This window comes from Penaeus chinensis, chromosome 19, assembly GCF_019202785.1.
Source record: "Penaeus chinensis breed Huanghai No. 1 chromosome 19, ASM1920278v2, whole genome shotgun sequence".
Classification (NCBI taxonomy): Eukaryota; Metazoa; Arthropoda; class Malacostraca; order Decapoda; family Penaeidae; genus Penaeus; species Penaeus chinensis.
The window spans coordinates 9,292,223-9,314,722 of record NC_061837.1 but is presented as its reverse complement, the minus strand read 5'-3'; the positions used below and the strand labels follow the sequence as shown (position 1 = coordinate 9,314,722).

At 32.6% G+C, this 22,500-nt stretch overlaps 11 non-coding genes across 11 annotated transcripts; 4 read left to right on the top strand and 7 right to left on the bottom strand.

Annotated features, from left to right (window-relative positions):
• The first annotated feature begins 1,249 nt into the window (after positions 1-1,249).
• On the top strand, positions 1,250-1,322 carry Trnak-cuu. The gene has a single exon. It is a non-coding gene; the product is annotated as a tRNA-Lys (tRNA).
• Positions 1,323-3,067: 1,745 nt separating this feature from the next.
• On the top strand, positions 3,068-3,140 carry Trnar-ucg. The gene has a single exon. It is a non-coding gene; the product is annotated as a tRNA-Arg (tRNA).
• Positions 3,141-3,294: 154 nt separating this feature from the next.
• On the bottom strand, positions 3,295-3,366 carry Trnag-ucc. Its single transcript has one exon. It is a non-coding gene; the product is annotated as a tRNA-Gly (tRNA).
• A 1,924-nt stretch (positions 3,367-5,290) lies between these two features.
• Positions 5,291-5,363, top strand: Trnaa-agc. The gene has a single exon. It is a non-coding gene; the product is annotated as a tRNA-Ala (tRNA).
• Positions 5,364-6,047: 684 nt separating this feature from the next.
• Positions 6,048-6,129, bottom strand: Trnas-gcu. Its single transcript has one exon. It is a non-coding gene; the product is annotated as a tRNA-Ser (tRNA).
• A 2,585-nt stretch (positions 6,130-8,714) lies between these two features.
• Trnas-gcu lies at positions 8,715-8,796 on the top strand. The gene has a single exon. It is a non-coding gene; the product is annotated as a tRNA-Ser (tRNA).
• A 3,656-nt stretch (positions 8,797-12,452) lies between these two features.
• Positions 12,453-12,524, bottom strand: Trnag-ucc. Its single transcript has one exon. It is a non-coding gene; the product is annotated as a tRNA-Gly (tRNA).
• Positions 12,525-13,803: 1,279 nt separating this feature from the next.
• Trnaf-gaa lies at positions 13,804-13,876 on the bottom strand. The gene has a single exon. It is a non-coding gene; the product is annotated as a tRNA-Phe (tRNA).
• A 1,291-nt stretch (positions 13,877-15,167) lies between these two features.
• On the bottom strand, positions 15,168-15,239 carry Trnah-gug. The gene has a single exon. It is a non-coding gene; the product is annotated as a tRNA-His (tRNA).
• Positions 15,240-18,259: 3,020 nt separating this feature from the next.
• Positions 18,260-18,331, bottom strand: Trnap-agg. Its single transcript has one exon. It is a non-coding gene; the product is annotated as a tRNA-Pro (tRNA).
• A 2,958-nt stretch (positions 18,332-21,289) lies between these two features.
• Trnas-gcu lies at positions 21,290-21,371 on the bottom strand. The gene has a single exon. It is a non-coding gene; the product is annotated as a tRNA-Ser (tRNA).
• Between the last annotated feature and the right edge of the window lie 1,129 nt (positions 21,372-22,500).

Sequence of the window (22,500 nt, the reverse complement as noted above, 5' to 3'; positions counted from 1 at the left end):
ATATATCTATATAGAGATATATGTATAAATGCACATATACACACATATATACATATACACACACATAACATGAATATACAAATATTTATATACATATATATAAATGAATATATATATGTAATGTACGCATACACACACATGCGTATATATATATATATATGTATACATATAGATACTATATAAGTGTGTTTGTGAAATATATGGTTTTGGGAATACTCAATGTACTAGAGCCCAGAAATACAATTTCTTACAAAGAACTTGTGAAGAAATTTGTTTCGTATACATACCAATGAGCGTTACAAGAAAGCGTCATCTGTACATGGATGCATGTACCATACTATGTATCCTTTACTTTTTCACGTTATGTATACAGATACGGCAAACATTTTTCTAGAGTTTTTGTGTTGATTACATATTACCAGGTCCTTTATTATCCATTTTCATGAAAAAATATGAAAAGCAGCGCATTCATATTCGTGATCTGTACGTACCACATACATATGTTTAAGTGTAAATAGTTTTTCAATAGTAGATCAGATATTGACTACAGGTGTGGGTAAGCAGTATTGAGAAAAATAATCGTATAGGTATCATGGGTACGCATTAAAACCTAGATCACTAAAACTGATTAAAGTGGAATAAAAAATTATCTTTTATTGTATATCTATGTGTTTACGTGATTATAACTAAATATGTACGTATATTTATTCATATATATATATGTATGTGCATATGTGTGTATGCTAAATATATATATAAATATGTGTGTGTTTAAATGCATATAATGTGTGTGTATGTATGTATGTATGTATGTATGTGTACACACAAACACAAGCCTATATATATATATATATATATATATATGCGTATGATAATGTATATATACATATATACACACGTCTGCGTGGATAGCTGTATATGTCTGAATGTGTATTTCTGCACGAATTTATATACATATATGTACATATATATATATTATAACATCCCTATATGTATACGTGTGTATGTATGTGTGTGTGTACAGTACGTATGTATTTATATGTATTTATGTGAGTATATGTATATATATATATACATTGTGATAAACATGTATATTTATGCACAAAACTGGGTTTTATTTTTTTTTTTTTTAATTTATGAATCATTTTGTAATCATTATAACCCGAGGTAATTAGTGTAAGAAACGTAATGCAGTTGTAAAATTTTCTAAGCGCTTCGTTTCAACTCATGTCTATCCGCGAATATACGTGCCCGGCTAGCTCAGTCGGTAGAGCACGAGACTCTTAATCTCGGGGTCGTGGGTTCGAGCCCCACGTTGGGCGTCACTTTTCATAAAGTAATCAATTCCTATACAAGTTTCCAGTGTTCACTGTGTAGCTCGTGTGGATGTAGTATTTGCAACTAACCACGATTTTCCAGCACTGCGCCGTGCGTAATTGCCAATGAAATTTGTATTGATGGTTTTCTTGCAGTTCAGAAAGGGGTTTTAATATGAAACAAGTCAATATTTATTTTCGTTGTTAGGTAAAACGTAAAAATATATGTATGTATGTATGTGTGTATATATATATCGTACACAAAAACACGAAATATATATTTATATACATGTATATGTATATATTGTGTATGTGTATGTATATATATATATGCATGTATGTATTTATAAGTATGTTTATGTATGTGTTTGTGTGTACAGTATGTATGTATTTATATGAATATGTAAATTCCATAGTTTCGAAACTATAGAATATCCAAACTAACGAGGTCCGTAATTCTAACAAATAACTATACAAGCATTACAAGAAAGCTTACAGCGTAAAGCTGATATTTCAGAATTAGACTGAAGCGTGAATTTTTTCTCCGGCTTTACTCGTGTTCAGCGACCGACCAGTTCGAAGCCGTCGTCACTTAAAGGCATCTCCACTGCTTTCTCTTCTATAAGAAGTGGTTTTGCGTAAAGCTATTATTGTTAATTAACTAAATGTAGAGGAGGAGAGCACGCGATGGTGTTATTGTTACCCTCTATTCGTATTTCCTGGAGGGGGCTAAATGAATCACCTAAAGTAGTTTTTTTTTTTTCTGAAATACTAAAAGAGGTAACTGATCAAAAATGCATGTTACAGAAGGATAACTAATTTTCTTTCTTTTTCTTTCTTCCTTTCTTTTTTTGTTTTCTTATATTTGTAATAACCTGCCATAGGATAGTACGTATTGAAGCAGCTTACATCAAATGTACAAACTGACGTACCTAAAACTCACAATTGATTTGGGTGGCATGTACACAAAAATTAGATAACTCCTTATATCGAAGTTAGGTGCTTTGGGCACCTTAGGAGAGCTGCCAGTTGGAACCAGATCTCTCCTACAGCTACGACCGATGCCAGGGGACACTGACTACAGCTGGGATTCTTCACCTTTAAACAACCACTTAGGATTTGATTGTTCTCTCTTTACCCTCTTGCTGATTTATAAGATATGAAGAAGTATAGTGTCATTACGTACACCCCCCCCCCCCCCCCGTTTCAAAAGATGAGGAAAATACAGTAAAAACAAATCGTAAGCCAATGTAGACTATAGAAAACTGAAGTTAGTAAAGGTGATACTCTTGCATTTCTCCGTTTCCTCCGTAACACCCCACGCTTTTGTTGAAAGTAACAAAGTAACATAAATACAGAAACTGATACATCCCCTCTTCCTTGAAATTACTCAAAAGATACAGTTAAGCAGAGAGTAGACAAGTCGAACAAAAGTTATTATTTGAGAATAAGTCCATTTAATAATTGTGTCATGTTTACTTTAGACACCATTCAGATGAACCAACTTTTTACTAATATTCATGAGCAGGAATGAAAACCATAGATCTGTATCTATTTTAACAATAGATAAAATCTGAATAGATATTGATGTAACTCAGAAGTTCATTCCTTAAAATGTGTTGGTAAATAACATATTACTTATTTATTATATATATGAATTTAAATATATATATATATACAGTGTCTTTCTGAAATCAGAAACGAAGAATCCTTAGACTTAATCAATTTTGGTAATTTCCTATTACTTATATGACCGTGTGGCCTAATGGATAAGGCGTCGGACTTCGGATCCGAAGATTGCAGGTTCGAGTCCTGTCACGGTCGATTTTTTTCTCTTTAAAGTTTTAAAACTGTAAATGTTTGATCTCATCTTAACCGGCCTAAAACTATTGCTTAGAACGCTCTTATATGAAGTGTTAACAACCGGTATTTAGTTTTTTAGGAAAAAAAAAAAAGGTGAATAAAGTAAAACAATTGTTGCGATGGCCGGGAATCGAACCCGGGTCAACTGCTTGGAAGGCAGCTATGCTCACCACTATACCACCATCGCATGCTGTAGTCGGGGATGCCGTACGATAGATTGAGACCAAGAATGAATATACTGAATACTATGTAAGGATAATTATCCATGTATAGAAGCACATAGATATATATATGTATATATACAGTATATACATACAGGCATATGTATGTATACAGTATATACATACAGGTATATGTATATATACAGTATATACATACAGGCATATGCATATGTATGTGTATATATATTATATACATATGCATATTTATACACATATATCTGTGGATGGCTCTATATACATATTCATATATACAAACAGTCACAAGCATATGTGGATGGAGCGATGTTGGCGGGTGATTGTATATAAATATAGATATGTACAAATACAAATACAGTATATGTGTATATATATTGTAAATGTATCAATAAATATATATATATATTTATATGCACACATATATATGTGTGTATGTTAACATACAGACACATTGATATATATATACACACCCATACATACACACACACTATATGTATGTATAAATGTATATGTGTATATATATTAGATATATTTATACATATATATGTACTTATACACATTTATGTATACAAACATATATACATGTTCATATATATTTAGGCGTACATATATATATCAGACATATTTAGATTTAAATATGTCTATATCTATATATATGCACAATATATATACATATATATATATATATATATATATATATATATATATGCGATCTGTACACACACACACATACACATATGAATATAAATAAACATACACGATATGTATGTATATATATATATATCTACGCATTCTGTAAAAGTTATTCAAGTACTTACATATTTTACAAGACTTATTTCTAGTTAAATATGGTTTTTTTTATAGATGTAAGTCATGTGTAAGCTTTACATTTAACGTATATTTGTATCAAATTTTGCCCAGAATCCTTTTACCTTAATCCAGTAGGATGGTGTTTATTTACCTTGACTTCAAATGTTTCGAAATGTTTTTCATCGTTACCTTTGGATAAAAAAAGGACGACCAGATAAAGTTAAGGGCGGTAGTTCGGAAGACATCCAATGAGAAGGTATTTTAAGGCATGATGATCTGCACATTTCTTAACAAGATATGCTTGTTGAACTAATTCCTACTGAGAGACTGCTGTGTTTATCCAAAGACCTAACACATACTCAAATAGACATGTATAACCATTATCAATTAACTTTTCATTGACTAAAGATAATGAGGCAATATGCTTAGATTAGACGACTAACAACGGGTTTAATGGCAAAATGTGGTTGATCATAGGTGGCATATTATGCTGTATGTAAAACACTGCCAGTAAGTAGCATGTGGAAAACATATTTGATTAAACTGTCATGAACGAGCTGCTGTAAAAGACTGCACCTGTTTACAGTGTTTACATGGATTTCAGTAATTTACTTTTTATTTCTACAAACGTTATAAATATGTAATATGTTCTTAGGATCCATTTTAAAAAAAATTATCGTTTAAACATTAATATATATATATATCCACACATATAGATTGGAAGCAACGAGATTAACGGACACAATCATTAATAAATTATATATATATACATACGCACTTTTATATATATATAAAGAGATGAAAGATATAAACAGACACAACCAATTAGAAATAAAATAAGTATTATTATTATATATATATATATACATATATATATATCATGTGTATATGTATATGGACACAGACGTAGAAACATAAATATATATACTATGTATGCACGCGCGCGTGTGTGCAAAAGAAAGAGCAAGATGTAAAATTGTATGAAGAAATGAGCAAATAGAAGTAGAAATATGGTTAACTGTAATAGGTAGAAATAGAGGTTGAAACATAAGAAAAAACAACCAAAGAAAATTCCTTGAATTCAATGGTTCTCTACTAATATGAGGGGATGTAGCTCAAGTGGTAGAGCGCTCGCTTAGCATGTGAGAGGTACGGGGATCGATACCCCGCATCTCCAATAATTTAAAATATTATCATCATTATTATCATTATTATTGTTGTTGTTACTAGTGTTGTTGTTGTTGTTGTTGTTAAGGTTATTATGATTACTTAATATTTCATTAACGCGTAGGTTGCTTATTATGTTTGATCTGCCACATGAAAATGAAAGCTAATACTTGAAATATGAGTTTGAACGTGATTGGTTGCTCTGTGAAGCACTGGTACCACAGTAACTGATATTATGGATTAATATTTTTCTTCATTTTGTCGAAGTCAGATATGTATGCATTATGGAATAATTAATAAAGCTTTGAATTCATGCAGAACAATTATTTGAGACAGCTGTCTTATCAGTAAGAAAATAATGCTCATCCACATAAAGCAGTTTTGATTTATATTTATCGATAAAGTAATTAAGTAGCTAGTCTCGTTCTAGATGTTTATGAAATAAATGCGCTTGAGAAAGAAGTGTTCTGAAGCAATTTATGTATTCCTTATAAAGGAATAGTATAGACACCCTAAAAGCCGTTTTCTGTAACGGTGGTAACGAAAAGTTCTCTTTGGTTGAGTCTTTTGTTTTTATATGTCCAGGACACTTCTTTGAACACCAGCAATTTGAGAGAACGATGAATACATTTTGCTTGATAGTGAAAAATTCCTTAATTAAAAGAATTTTACCACTTCAAGAAAATACACCTTTCGACGAGGATGGGATTCGAACCCACGCAGGGAGACCCTATTGGATTAGCAGTCCAACGCCTTAACCACTCGGCCACCTCGTCTTCCATGCTCACTTTTTTCCCCATTTTTTCAGAATTGTACATAATTAAACACATTCCAAACATTCTAAACATTTGTCAAGCTAGCTTAGCGCTGGGAATATGACTAGGGTAGAAAATAAGGGCTGGTGATAAGGGGAGATCTGCAAGAACCCCTTATAAGGACACCCCTAACATTTTCAAACACATGTTAAACTCTTTATAATTCTATTTTACTACTGAATATATCCAACTTGTATACATACATTTACTTCCGTATATTATAAGAGGAATATGACCGAAACCTAATCGAAAAGTAACATATAAAAATAAGCTATTGAATGGTTGACAGTAATGTGAAACCTGTTCTGTAGCAGCTTAGACACTCAGAAGACTGCTAATGTATTATCATCCTGCTCTTCCCGGCAGGACTTACCTTCCAGCTATACTGTATGTAATTCAGAGTGAAAGCCACTTTTATGGTCTTTGTTTTTTCTATATGTAGATATAAATATAAATACGCATGCACATGTATGTATAAATAGATGTCCTTATATATTATATAAAAAAATACATGCATATATGCCAATGCAAATACATATACCTAAGTATATTATATTTAAGTATACACACACATTTGCAGCATATGTATGTGTATGTATGTGTATATGTATATATGTAAAATATATTCTGATGGAAGGGTCAGGGTCAGTATTTGCCTTTACCAAACCCAGGCAACTGACAACCCTCATGCAGGACGCCATCTAACCATCTTTTAAAAACGATTTTCAGTCCTCAAACAATACCTTGTCAATTGAGATGAAAGCCGATCACCTAACTGTTAAAATCTTCTCTGATATCTAATATTTTATTGCTAGAAATATGCCCTCAATGTTTCCCCGATTTGTATCACAGATATCATTTGATGCCAGTTATCCTGCCAGTATTTGGAAGAAATATGTAATAGAGGTCTTCTCGGCGGTTGCTCCGTAACTTACACGGACACAGATATGCAGAGCAGGAAGATCTGCAGTAAATGTCGAGGCAATTGAAGGAATTCTGCAAATGATAGATTAAATTATATTGTATCATGAAAGGATATTTCGGCGAGCCCATGACCCCGTGCAGCCATCCTGAAATGCTGGTGCCAGCGCCGCACAACTGTGTAGAAGTCGTGACACTGCATGCACTTTGTTTTCTCATTAATGAATACTTAAAGTTAGAATTGTAAAATGCTACAGTACACTATCTTTTGCCATTTTTAATTCTGAAGTAGTTGTACTACACCTATTCTAATCACTACAGGTCAACATACATGAAAACAACATACTACATGGTTAAAAATGTATATTCCTGGGTTTGGTATATGCATAAAATACACATTTATAAGTATACTTGACAGTAAATAATTTTAATTAGAAAATCGCCAAAATAATGAATAGTATTTATCCTTCTGAACCAATGTAAATGTTAACTAATTTCAACAAAATAATCATGAATTTATATCTGTTTTACTTATCCTTTATGCTTAGATAACAATCAGATTGTTCTGACTTCAGTACCAGGTAACTGATTTCTTGATATACTTAAAGAAGAATTTCATACTAATTTATCTAATGTGTGGATATGATTAGCCCCATAGCTGTTAAATATGTTACTGTCTAAACAAAATATTTTGCCTTGCAAAATTATTAAAGTTTTTTTTTATGTAGATAAAATGTATTCTATCGTCAAATGGTAGTAACACCTCATAGCTTAGAATGCAGTGAACCTTGTTCTGTTCAGCACATCCAGCAACATATAAAACTACAGCTTCTTTATATTCAAAGAGAACCACATCTGATGGTGATCTTTTTGTACTGGTTCATTATCAGACAGTGAAACTGAAATGTTCTCTCATGTTTCTAGATAATCTCCCACTTCAATTTTGAAATCCGTATAGATTACCAATATGTGAGGTGTCATTTAGTATCATTAAATATCATTATGCTGCTTTGAACTGCTAAGCACCTGATGTTGTTTATATTTTCTAAGTTGTTGCGCTTTTGCAACAACACCCTACCCATAGGGGTAGGGTGTCCAGGTACCTCGCTTTCCTGAAATCAAAAGATAAGCGCGTTTTCCTGAGAAATTATGTGTAAGTTCACAGTACAAAACGCGGGGCATGGGGGGACTTTGTCAATGTCAGCATAGTTAAATGTTATGGCAACTCATAAGATTCTGCTCAGTTCTAGTGTCTACTATCCACAGCAGTCGCATATTCATTTATATATTCCATTATATATGTTATTATTATAATGAATAGTGTCTTTTTCTATCCTTTTAAATGTACATACTCAAAGTAAGATTGCAATTGCGAATTGCCCACTACCTCCGTAATTTTGAATTATATATATACATATACATATGCATATATATATATATATAATACATATACATTTATGTTTTTGCTTATAAATGTATTAAGGTACATGTGTGTGCATTTATATATATGATTGTGTGTGTGTGTGTGTGTGTGTGTGTGTGTGTGTGAATATGAATGTATATGCATGTATGCATAAATATACTGAATAAAAAAAAATAAATGACACTTTCTTCATTGATTGTCAGACGAGGTGGCCGAGTGGTTAAGGCGTTGGACTGCTAATCCAATAGGGTCTCCCTGCGTGGGTTCGAATCCCATCCTCGTCGAAAGGTGCATTTTCTTGAAGTAGTAAAAAGCAAAAGCAAAATGATCTCCTTTCGAGAATCTTAATCTCAGTCTAATATGCCAAAGGATTCGAATCCCGTGTTCCATACTCACTGAATTACGAGTGACAAATTGGTATCGATGCATTTAATTCCTAATATTTTCCTTTGTTTTCCTGTCACACGGAGTAATAGTCAGTTGCAGTCAAGTCTTCATTGACTGCAACTTCGAAACGTTTATTCATCTATGCAATCTTAAATCATACACAGATTCTGAACATAGAATTATTCAAATATACATATAAACACACACACACGTGTGTGTGTGTGTATATATATGTGTGTGTGTGTGTAACTCTCAAATGCTATACTGTGAATTTATGCATTAATATACAACATTTTCTACAATAACCTCCTCTGTGATTGCGAAGTAACATACACGTATGCCTACAGGTGATACATTTATATATATATATATATATATGTCTGTGTGTGTGTGTGTGTACATATTTATATATATATATAATATATATAAATATATATTACTTGTAGACATAATTTGTATGTTACTTATCCAGTAGATTATGAACCATTTCAGAATCTACTGATGTAAAAAGGATATATTTACTTCAAAAGCAAACCTTTAAGCCGTAAACATGAATGCAGACACAATACTTTGGTATGCATAAATAACCTGGACGTTAAGATTTTCGGGCGAGAATGTTACCAAAAGCTGACCGGGCAACGATACTGCTGCCGGCTATAAAATGTTTAATGGAAAACTGTTTCACACTATTTCACAGAAACTTTGTATATGTATATATATACATGTGTATATATACATATATATACAGTAAACATATACATGTGTATATACAATATACATGTGTGTGTGTGTGTACAGTATATATGTGTATATATATGCATATATATATATATATACTGTATACACATATATCTTTATATGCATATATGTATGTATATATATATCATACATACATTTATGCATATATACAAACATATAAATACCTGTGTGTGTGTGTGTGTGTAGATGAATGAATAAATAAATGTATTTATTTATAAATAAATATGTATATATGTATATTGTTATACATAGATGTTTGTAAATATCTATATATGTATGTGTGTGTGTACCCATGTATGTATGTATGTATGTATGTATGAATGAATGAAGTTATATAAATATATATGCATATATGTGTATATATATGCATATATATACATATATATGAATATATATACATATATGCATATATATACATATATACATCAATGTATGCGTATATATATACATATATATTTCTATCTATACAAAGGTGTATATATAAATTTGTTTATAAGTATCTCTGTAATTATCTATTTTCTATCCATCTACATATATGAGATCATTGCAAATTGCAGAGATGAAGTCGATGGCAACCCCGTGTCCTGTGATTTGATACAGATATCGAGTGATGTTAAGAGGGAGTGGGTGGACACTGTTGCGCCATTGTGCATCATGTATATATGCAACAAGCAGATACCCAAAAGCGCTCCATGTTCGGAGTCAAATCTCGCATCCTACTCTGAAACTAAGTCATGCATTGTATATTATTAGTTTCATCCCAGGCTATCTGTCTCTGATATACACATAATGAATATTTACAAATAAAGAATATATAAATATATATACATATAGATATATATGCATAGTGTGTCATTTTGTCTGTCTGTCTCTGTGTCTGTGTGTCTCTATCTATCTATCTATATATACATATATAAATGTTCATACGTATGTTCATGTATATGTCTATGTATATGCACATATATAAATGTTTATACAAATATGTTTATATATACATATATATATGGTAGAAAAACCCACAATGTAAAACTAGTTTGTGGGTTTTGCTACTATAGTATCAACACGGCAGAGTGTTTTCACCATTCATATATATATATATAAATATATATATATATACACACCGTGTATGTATATATAATCATATATATATTACTTTTACACGCTGACGCGAGGAATCGTTATACAATGTTTTAAGGGTCCTATAAGTAATATAACGCCAGACAGACTTGCAATATATTATTAATGCATCGAAAATATGGCCAATTACCAATTCACAAGAAAATACAATGAATGCAGCAGAGATGAGTTTGTCAAGGTTGTTGTATAGGAGTCACAAAGCCGAATAAAAATCGGGAATGGCGGAATAAGAGGGGCGAGAAATAATAACAATAGCAAAAGATCTAGAAAGAGGTAGGAAAAGCGGAATCCGAGAAAGAAGCGAGGAGACAGATTAGACAGAACAAGATCTTAGGATAAAGAAGCTTGGTGGTGAAAATGCCCTCGACGGAAGAGTGGAGACAGCTTAGCAAAAACAGCGCTTCATAAGACCGTGGGTTGCGTTATTGAAAATGAAAAACGAGGTAAATGACAGGGTAAACTCATTCATAAATTAGTTCAATTAGGACTATAAGGTGTGGTTTGTGCGTGTGCATGTGCGTGCGTACGTGCACGCGCGCGTGTTTATGTGTACGTATATAAATATACATATACATATATATGTATATGTATATGTATATATATGTATATTTATATACTGTATGTGTTTGTATGAGTAAAGGGATCTACCGTTTAGCCCAAGAAAATTTCCGTTTTCAGTGAAAATGTGTTATTCGCACAAGAAATGTTACAGCCGAAAACCGCTTAAAAGGTCTACAATTTTATCTTGGTTTAATTTTTTTGTCGGGTCGTCCGGCTATAGAGAAGACCTACCCAGGGTTTGGGGGTGGGGGTATCTAGCACCAATGTGTCGAAAAAAAACTGGAAAACATGTTTTCTTTCAAGAAATCTTTGACCATTCATATGGCAATACCATCCCAGCGAGGACCACGTGGCAGACTGCTCAGGGTTTGTGCCCACTCAGCCTTCCAACTAAGAAGGAAAAAACTAAATTTTGTGCACTGTTCTCCTGAACCATGATATCCTTATGTGTGTGTGTGTGTGTGTGTGTGTGTGTGTGTGTGTGTGGAGTGAGGGAGTAAGTGCGTGTGTGAGTTAATCAGTGATTTCTGTAAAACCGAGGCTCTTCATCTATAACGGTTAATGGTAAATGGTTAAAACAAATAAATGTGCTAGAGATCGAAGTTCATATAGCACTACGGCAAAGTATTGTGGCGGAAACGGTAAAAAATACTGATAAGTGGACAGAAGAAAGGGATGAAGTGAAGAAAAAGGAAAGAAAAAAAAAAAAAAAAACATGCAACATTAAGGCGAGGACTGAGGTCCAAGGTAGGGGTCATCCCTACATTGGGCCTCAGTCTCTGTCCTCCAGCCCCCCACCACCACCACCACCACCACCAACGACGACAACGAGCATGGGAATTGGAGGAAGCTTCATCTATAAGAGGCAACATATAGACGGCAAAGTTCTAACCGAAATATGCCACATGCACGCTTTCTGCAATTCGAGTCAAAATCAAGAGAAAAAAACAACCACCAGCTTCTGGCTCGCCCGCTCTAGTCTCAATGAAAGATACTTCTTGAGTGTTTTTATGCTTTTAGTTATTCCATTTAGTCAAGCAAATTAGTGCCGCGAGCTTGTGAAATAATGTTCGCAAAGCCGATTTAAGTTAAAATTTGCGATGGCCGGGAATCGAACCCGGGTCAACTGCTTGGAAGGCAGCTATGCTCACCACTATACCACCATCGCGACATTTAAAATGAGGAATCGCAGTGTAATGAATAATACTATCTTACAAATTATTCAACATGATGCTTTCTGTTCTTGTTTGTATGCTTGATTAATTTTGCATATATGCATGTTTACTAAATGCTATAACCTATTTATATACATTTAAGTATGCTGGGATGTGATTTTATAGTTATATTAATATAGATGCATAACCATCCATAAAATGCAAACGTAAAGTTTCTATGCATGCATATGGTTACACACATTCATCAACAGTACAAAACGCACGCGTAAGTGTATGTATATGTATACGTATATGCATATCCACACACAAGCACACGAACACACACGAACACACACACACACACACGCACGCACACACACACACACACACACACACACACACATATATGAAAAGGAAAACAGACACAATAAGGAATGAAAATAAATCTTAACATTTAGAACTCTTAACGAGTTTTTCATCAGACGAATAGTTTACTGATTTTTCGGTTAATTATTCGTCTGATAAAAACACACACATGTATATTCACATACATGTGTGTGTATGTAAAGAAAAAGAGATAAAGAGATTGATAGACAGGGAGGGAGAGGGAGAGGGAGAGAGAGAGATGAGAAATGGGAGACAGGGGAGAAAGACGCACAGAGAGAGGGGGGGGGGAGAAAGTCAATCAGTTTGCAGTGCAAGTCGGCGGAGAGTTCAACTTGTCTCCCATCCACCAGGTTCAGATTTGGTAGTTACAGCAACTCGTGTCCCGTGTGGAATATTCTGATATATTAAATTAACAGACTAATAGTCTTTATTGTGTGCGTCTCTCTCTCTCTTTATGTGTGTATTTATTTATCTATCTATATGTATACGTATATAAAATAGAGAAGGGGGGTAGTAAGGAACAGTCGGAGGAGAGAAAGAAAGAGAGAGTGTCAGAGAGAGATATAATATGTCTCTCTCTCTCTCTCTCTCTCTCTCTCTCTCTCTCTCTCTCTCTCTCTCTCTCTCTCTCTCTCTCTCTCTCTCTCTCTCTCTACATATATACATTTATATATGTATGTGTATATATAAATATGTAAGTATGGAGAGAGTTTATATATATACATATATATACATATATATATTATATATGCATATTTATGTGTATGTATACGTGCATGTGTATGTATTATCTAGTTAGTTACTTATGCATATTATATTTAAATTTGTGTGAAAGCTTTATGGATACCTTTAGACAGCCGTGAATTGACAATCATTTCACAGCAGTCTACTTCTCGAGGACAAAACTGCCCAGACCCGGGATCGAACCGGGGACCTTTAGATCTTCAGTCTAACGCTCTCCCAACTGAGCTATCTAGGCTTAAAAATAACAAATTTTAAACAAATAAAAAATATAAACAAAATGAGATGTTATAAATTACAAGGTAAATATATCGCTAATTACGTTTTATGAATCTTAACTTTCTACATTCTCATTTACTTCGGGCACTTGTTTCATATTCATATATAATTTGTTATTTTCAAAACTCCCTTTTCTTTTCTCCTATCCTTACCTTTCCTCTCTCTCTCTCTCTTTCTCTCTCTCTCTCTCTCTCTCTCTCTCTCTCTCTCTCTCTCTCTCTCTCTCTCTCTGTTATATTTTCACCCGGGGACGCTAAAGATAAATCTGTGTATTGTACAGAGGTGTTTGCCACTATAGGTAGTATTCGCGGGTATGTCTGAGTCTATATCTATATCTATCAATTTATACACACACACACACACCCACACACAAATATATATATATATATATTTATATATATACATATATATGTTTATATATATACATGTGTGTGTATATATATAAACATATATACACATATATATATATTCTACATATATATATACATATCCATTTTATACACATACATAGATACATATGTATATACATATATATGCACATACTTACACGCACACACACACATATATGTGTATACGTATATACCGCCATATATATATATATATATATATATATATATATATATGTGTGTGTTTGTGTGTGTGTGTGATCACAGGCACACACAGGCACATACATCTATCTATATATATATATATATATATATATATATAAATATATATATACATGTATGAGTGCCCGCGTGTGTGACTGTAATATATATATATATATATATATATATATATATATATATTAAATATATATAATACATATTTATATATTTATATATATATACGTTCATACTTATATATATATATATATATATATATACGTACACACTTATATATGTGTACATATATATACGTATACATATAAATACATATATATGTATACACCTATATATATACACATGTGTGTGAATACGTATACATCTGTGTATATATATTATATATACATACTTTTATTTGCATATATATACATATACATATATATACATATATATATGCATGTGTGCGTGTGCGTATATGTGTACGTGCGTGTGTGTGCATGCATGTGTGCGATGCGTATGTGCATGTGCGTGTGCGTGTGTGTAACTCCTGTATGGTTTTCATATGCCAGTTGTCCTTTGCAACACGTTTTTCGGTTTTAGCACCTAATCTCATTTCGATTTTTTCTTTGCATAATTATTTTTGAATTTAGACAAAACTGCTCCTCTTGCCGTGACCAGGATTCGAACCTGGGTTATTGCGGCCACAACGCAATGTACTAACCACTATACGATCACGGCACCTTGATGGATACAATGGGTGCAGATCTGTGTTAAGTCATTCTTATTCGATATTCAATACCAGGAGTTGAATTCTGTATTGTTCTGTATCCCATATTATTCATGATCTCACACCCAGGAACTAAATCCTCATAATGAAAAATAGTATCTGCATTGCTGAAATCTTGTGAAAACTTAATATTTGTGTGTGTGTTTGTTTGCACGCGCTTATCATGTATACATTTACATATATATGTTCATATATACTCTGCATAAATAAATATATATATATTATTTATATATATATATGTATACATGTATTGTGTGAGTGTATGCGTGTGTGTGTAAATATTTAGATATCTAAATATATAAAAATATATGTATACATGTGTATGTATGTATATGTATATATACATGTATACTCTGTTTACATATATAAATATATATGTATATACAAATATATATGTACATATTTACATGTATATACATATATATACGGTATGCCTTTTTCAGGAGCTGGACAAAATATGATCAATTGCTATATGTATCATAGCATCAAAGCATTATTTTTTTCCCACTAACTGGTAAAACTGATACTGCAAAAATATGTACATTTGTATGTAATATTAAAACAAATATAAAATAAGAGAACATGGATCTTTTATGACAATAGACATAAAACATCATATTCATACGAGATGACTTCCTTTACACGAGGTTATTAAAACAATATGAGAATTGAGGAGCTTCTTAACAAGTCTAGGTTCTTCAAAATTTAAAAAGAATATGCAAATTGATTAAACCCTTGCGGAAAAATACTTGCCTCGATGCAGCACATAATTTGTTTAAAAAACCCGACAATTTCACACACAAAAAAATAAAATGGTCATGATCATGCGAAAGTGATATAAATTTTTATATACCATAGCACATATAAATTTTTATATACCATTGATTTGATTGAACTGCATGTTTTCATAATGTATACTGTACATGATCCTGTAAATTGTCATGAACAAATAGTTCATTTTCCAATAATTTTGTTGTTAGAGAATTAAATGATATAGATTATGTATAGATAAATCATTTCTGTTCTGCATCGTTTCTCTTGTCTAGATCGACTTTGAAACGTGCTCGAATTTCTAAATGGTACATTTTGGTCTAAACACCGACTAGAAATACTGTTCATCACCGACGAATACCTTTTATACTGGTTAATGGAATCAAGTGACAGAAGGCCCTTGAAACCATAATTGTTATTTTATTTAGGCAAATCAATGGCTTCAAACTTTTTTCCAACAAGACTGACGTACTTCACACACACACACACACATATATATATATATGCATTTCAAAGTCTAACATGTTCAATGTTCATAGAAATTTGAATCATTTTAGTTATTCCTTTGCAAAGCCTGTGGTAATACCTTTGTAGCAGGCCTTGTGTTGGTAACATAGATGTTTCTCCCTGTGCCCTTGGCCCATGAATCCCTACTGTTGCTCCTTTGTGATGGGCACCTACGAATGTACTTGGAGATCTTTTTGTTTGCCTCTTTTTTTCTTTCTTTCGTTTTCCCCATGCTCCAACTTACGGTTGAGTTGTTGCAAGACAAAGACTGAGAGGATGCGCTTTGAGTTGAAGTTAAGTAATTCAGCTTATATTCAACTTCCTGAGAGTTAAGATAGCCAGGGTGTGGACAGACATAAGGTATAGTTCTCGGAATATCTTTTGACTTCCTTAGGTATCTTGTATGGATTATGACTAATTACGCAGGGCCTTATAGGTTACCTGACGGCAACTCTAATTAGCTCAAGGAGCCAACCAGAGCGATCTTCATTTTCACTAAGACTCATGGGACCTTTGCCTCTGGAAATATGAAGGGCCATCTTGAGTTTCCTGTCGTCTAGAATTCAGAGAGTTTATTTTCCTGTAGGAAACGACCTTCGGTATAATGATCATACCTCCACCATAAAGGAGGCAGATAGAAAATCAATGCTAGTTCATGTCAGTTCAATGTTGGAAGCTTGCTCATGGAAGGACTAGCCCACGACTTTTTGTCCATTACTGATGCCCGCTCTTTTTGATTGTATGGTCTGGAAGAGTGCTTTCCAAACTTTTTAGTCTATTGTACCTCTTTCTAACTCCTGCTACCTATCACACATTCGCAAATGGCAGATGAAAACAGTTGCATTTACGACAGTGCAGATGAAAATGTGTATGGTATAAACAGTGGCCAACAGTTTTGTAAGCCCATTTCTGTTCACATTCTTAATCTTTTATGACAATGTTTGCTTGTTATTCACGTGAAATGAAAAATGTTGAAGTTGAATTATTATAATTTATGCATTGTGTGAATGTATGTACATATAGGCCTCTATGTATGTGTTCATTTTTGTCGTGTACCTTTTGGAATAAAGTTGCATATCGCCAAGAGTAGGTAGATCCGAGGTTTAAAAACACTCGTCTAGAAAAAAAACATTCCTCTGGTCTGACATGGTCATGAGAGTTGTGGTTAGAAGCTTAATGTGCTTTGTGACAAAGATATACCTTCTGGCCCATGCCAGATCCCTCTTGTTATCAGTTTCATAGTTCGAGGGATCATTCTCAGGCGTTCTTGTTACCAGGAATATAGCACGATTCCTTGGAGACGGCGAAAGTTAAATTTTCACTTAGTTTTACCTCAAGATGGATGATGTATATCGTGCCATACCAAGACTAGCTATCTCGCCGGAGAAACAGATATATCTATATTATCTCAGTCAGCATAATTCAAAACTTTCTTATCATAGACTTTACATTGTGATGGCTGGATACTGGGCCGAAAAATCACTAAGGTCTCATTACTCAATACACGTCTATATTAAAGCCAGGACTTCTTCAGTCCTTATGGTATGGAAACATATCGGTTACCAGCACGTGGAGCACGCTGTCATGTTTACACGCGGCCTCGAAGTTTTCACCTGCCAGGGTTTCAACCGTCTCGGAGGCATTGTGTGCGATTGCCGGAAATAACTACATTATAAGTTTTGGACATAAATTTGGGCCTGTCCGGGATTTGAACCCGGGACCTCTCGCACCCTAAGCGAGAATCATACCCCTAGACCAACAGGCCAGCCAATAAAATATTTCATGCAAATTAATAAACGAAAACAATTACGTATATATACATACATACATACATATATATATATATAAAGAGAGAGGGAGAGAGATACGTGTGTGTGTCTGTGTATCTGTGTGATATACTATACGTTTTAGGACATATAGTATATTGTAGCTGTTTTATGTGGATGTATTGCAAATAGTAAAATATTATCATAGAAATGTAGTAGCGCCAGTATATATTTCTATGTGCATATACAAACAGATATAAGTATGTATACACGAATATAATTTATATAGGCATAAATTGAAACATATAATCATATTCACGTATAAATATTTGTACTTATGCACACATATGTGTATGTGTGTGCATATATATGTATATGTATATATACATATATTTTATATATCATATATTACACACACATACAATCATATACGTATATATATCCATATATACAGTTATGCATGTATACGTATACATTTATATACACATATAAATACATTTATACATAAACACACACACATATATATAGTCATATATATTGTACATATACATATATACGGTTATATAATTACATACACATACATATACAAAGACATACCTATATACACATATATAGAAATACATTTAAATATGTATGTGTGATATCTATGTGTGTATATGAATGTGTATATATGTATATATACGTATATATGTATATATACGTATATATGTATATATACGTATATATGTATATATACGTATATATGTATACACATATACATGCACACACACATATATAAATACACACACACATATATATATACATATATATACATATATATATACATATATATACATATATATACATATATATACATATATATACATATATATACATATATATGGGTGTGTGCGTGTGTTTGTAAATATGTGTATAAACATATACCTATCTATCTATATACATGTGTGTACATGAACATTTGTGTATGTATATACAAACATTCACATACACATATGCATACACAAATATGATATATATAGGCATAAATAAAAACATATAATCATATTCATATATAAATATTTGTATTTATGCACACATATGTGTTTATGTGTACATATATATGAATGTATATATATTATATATCATATATTATACACATATACATACATATATATATCGTATATACACTTATGTATGTATACGTATACATTTATATACACATATAAATACATTTATACATATATTCAATACGCATACACAAATATATAGTGTATATATACATATACACGGTTACATTATTACATACAAATACATATACAAATACATACACATACATTTACCTATATACAAAATACAAAAGCGCGTCTAAAAATATGTATGTGTGATATATATGTGTGTATGAATGTGTATATATGTATATATACGTATTTATGTATACACACATATATATATACATACATATATGCGTGTGCTTGTAAATACGTGTGTATAAACATATACCTATCTATTTATATTTGTGTGTATATATGTATATGTGCGTGTATATATGTATATGTGCATGTATATATACATACACATACACACATATATAAATATATATGCTGATATACATGCATACGTATACATATTTATACATAAATACACATATAGATATATACGTATACATTTACATATACATACATTTATATACATGCATACACAAACACACAGAAACCCGTGTGTGTGTATGTGTGTGTAATACATGTATGTATACATATATACATATATAGCTATAGAAACTTACATGTGTATATACATACATATATATATATATTGTATATATTCATGTGTATATAATTATATATATATGTGTGTGTGTATATGTATATAGATGTGTGTGTGTTTATAAATATGTATATATATATCATATATAAACTCACACGAGCGCGCTCGCGCACACACATCACACGCACACACACTCACGCACACCCACACACATACGCACACATATGCACGCATGCACACACACGCATGCACATACATCTATCTATATCTATATATATATTGCAAGTATACATATATATAACCACATATCTATTTAAACATACATATGTATATACATGTATATGTATGTGTATATTGATATATGTATGTATATGTATGTGTATATTCATATATGTATGTAAATGTACATGTATGTACATATATAAATGAATATAAAAAAGCCTATATATATACATTTATATATATATGTATGTGCAGGTGTGTGCGTGCGTGCGCGCGAGCGTGTGTGTGGGTGCGTGTGTAGGTTTGTTTGTGTGTGTTTGTCTGTGTGTGTGTGCGTGTGCGTGTGCGTGTTTATGTGTGTGCGTGTATGTGGAGGGGGGGGGGGGCGAAAGGAGAGAGAGAGAGAGTCAGTGTCACTGTGCGTGTCATTGATAAGACGTCCACCAAAGCCACAATGATTTTCATATCTGCTAGTAAAATATGCAATAACATCACAAAGTTTTTTTTTTTTTTATTACCTATTCTTCCTAGGAACACAATACGCGCGCACGCACACACACACACATAATGCGTGTGTGCGTGTGCGTGCGTACGTGTGTGTGTGTGTGTGTGTGTGTGTGTGTGTGTGTGTGTGTGCGTGCGAGCGTTTGCGTGCGTGTGAAAGTGTACGTGCGTGTGAAAGTGTGCGTGCGTGTAAAAGAAAAAACAATTACACATACATATATATATGATTATATCATATATTTACATATATATACATATGCATATCATACACACACACACACACACACACATATATATATATATATATATATATATATATATATATATATATATAACCTGTGTAACATTTAATTTATAAAGATTATGAATAAAACACCGTCATTACCTTTTCCTGTTTCCTTTTAGTTTCATATTCCCTTCAGTTAATAGCCACCCCGCCAGCCACTTCAACTGCCTCGGAACTATCTGCGAACATTCATAAGAAGTCCCGACGAGGATGGGATTCGAACCCACGCAGGGAGACCCTATTGGATTAGCAGTCCAACGCCTTAACCACTCGGCCACCTCGTCATATAGACATGTTGAGGAAAAAATACCGAAAATCGAATTGAAAATGTTTAGTTTAATTATGACTGGGATAGTAAAGGTATAAGGATGGTCATAAGACAATTTTGGTATATGTATGCTGAGAGATCGTATAACTGGTGACGTTTAGCTGACATTATACAACAGTGATAAAATTAAGCAGGTAATTAATCTTGTAGACCTTTTTGTCGCCATTTCAGATAAAGGAGGACTTAATTAAACATTTTCTCATTGCCTTAAATATAATAAACTATAAATAACTTTTTTTTTTTTTTTTTTTAAATACGAGATCCTAATATTAAAGCAAGCCAAATTGTTGACCTTTAAATTGGTCAATAATTTCCAACAAATGATGGCTGTGATTGAGTTAGTTTTTTTTTTTAATTCTTTTTTTTAAGAAGTTACAGGCAGAATTATCATGTGTTTTGTTTCTTTTTCTAATACAACTAAAAACTATAGATTGTAACATTCAAGTGAAACAATATTTGTTGCCTCTGTATCTCCCCCACTTCCCAAAGACTGTCGGACCATCAGTAAGAAACATGGAGAGATTCCAACAATACATAACGGAAATGGAGGGTATATACATAAGTAGAATCCAACCCTTTGACCTGATTTCTGCCTAAAAGTAACTACTGACCAACCAGAAATATCGCTCAAAAATATACGAAAATTACAGTAAGTACAAAATTGATGATAAGTTCACTTCGAACTGCTTATTGTGATTAGCCATAGTGAAGCTCGTGAAATAATTCCTAATGCATATTTTTTTTTCAGGTATGAAGGTTTACCAAACTATTATATAGAACTGGGGCGTGCTAGCGGGAAACGGTTGTCAGATAATCGATTCTGTATGATTTTGGTATTTTTTAAATAAAAATGTTTACACACAAGAAACTTTTGGCTTTTACCTATCTAAATGGGAAATTTTCCTAATATACCTTTTTTACCTGGTGTAGAACTGATGCGAAAACAATGAAATTAGATTACCTCTTAACCCGCGACTACACTGTAGTTTTATGAATTCTGTTACACACAGATGGCTTGACATGAACTCAGTCACGACAGCCCTCACCTGATTTCCCCATAATGAAATTTGTCTATTGCGTTTCCA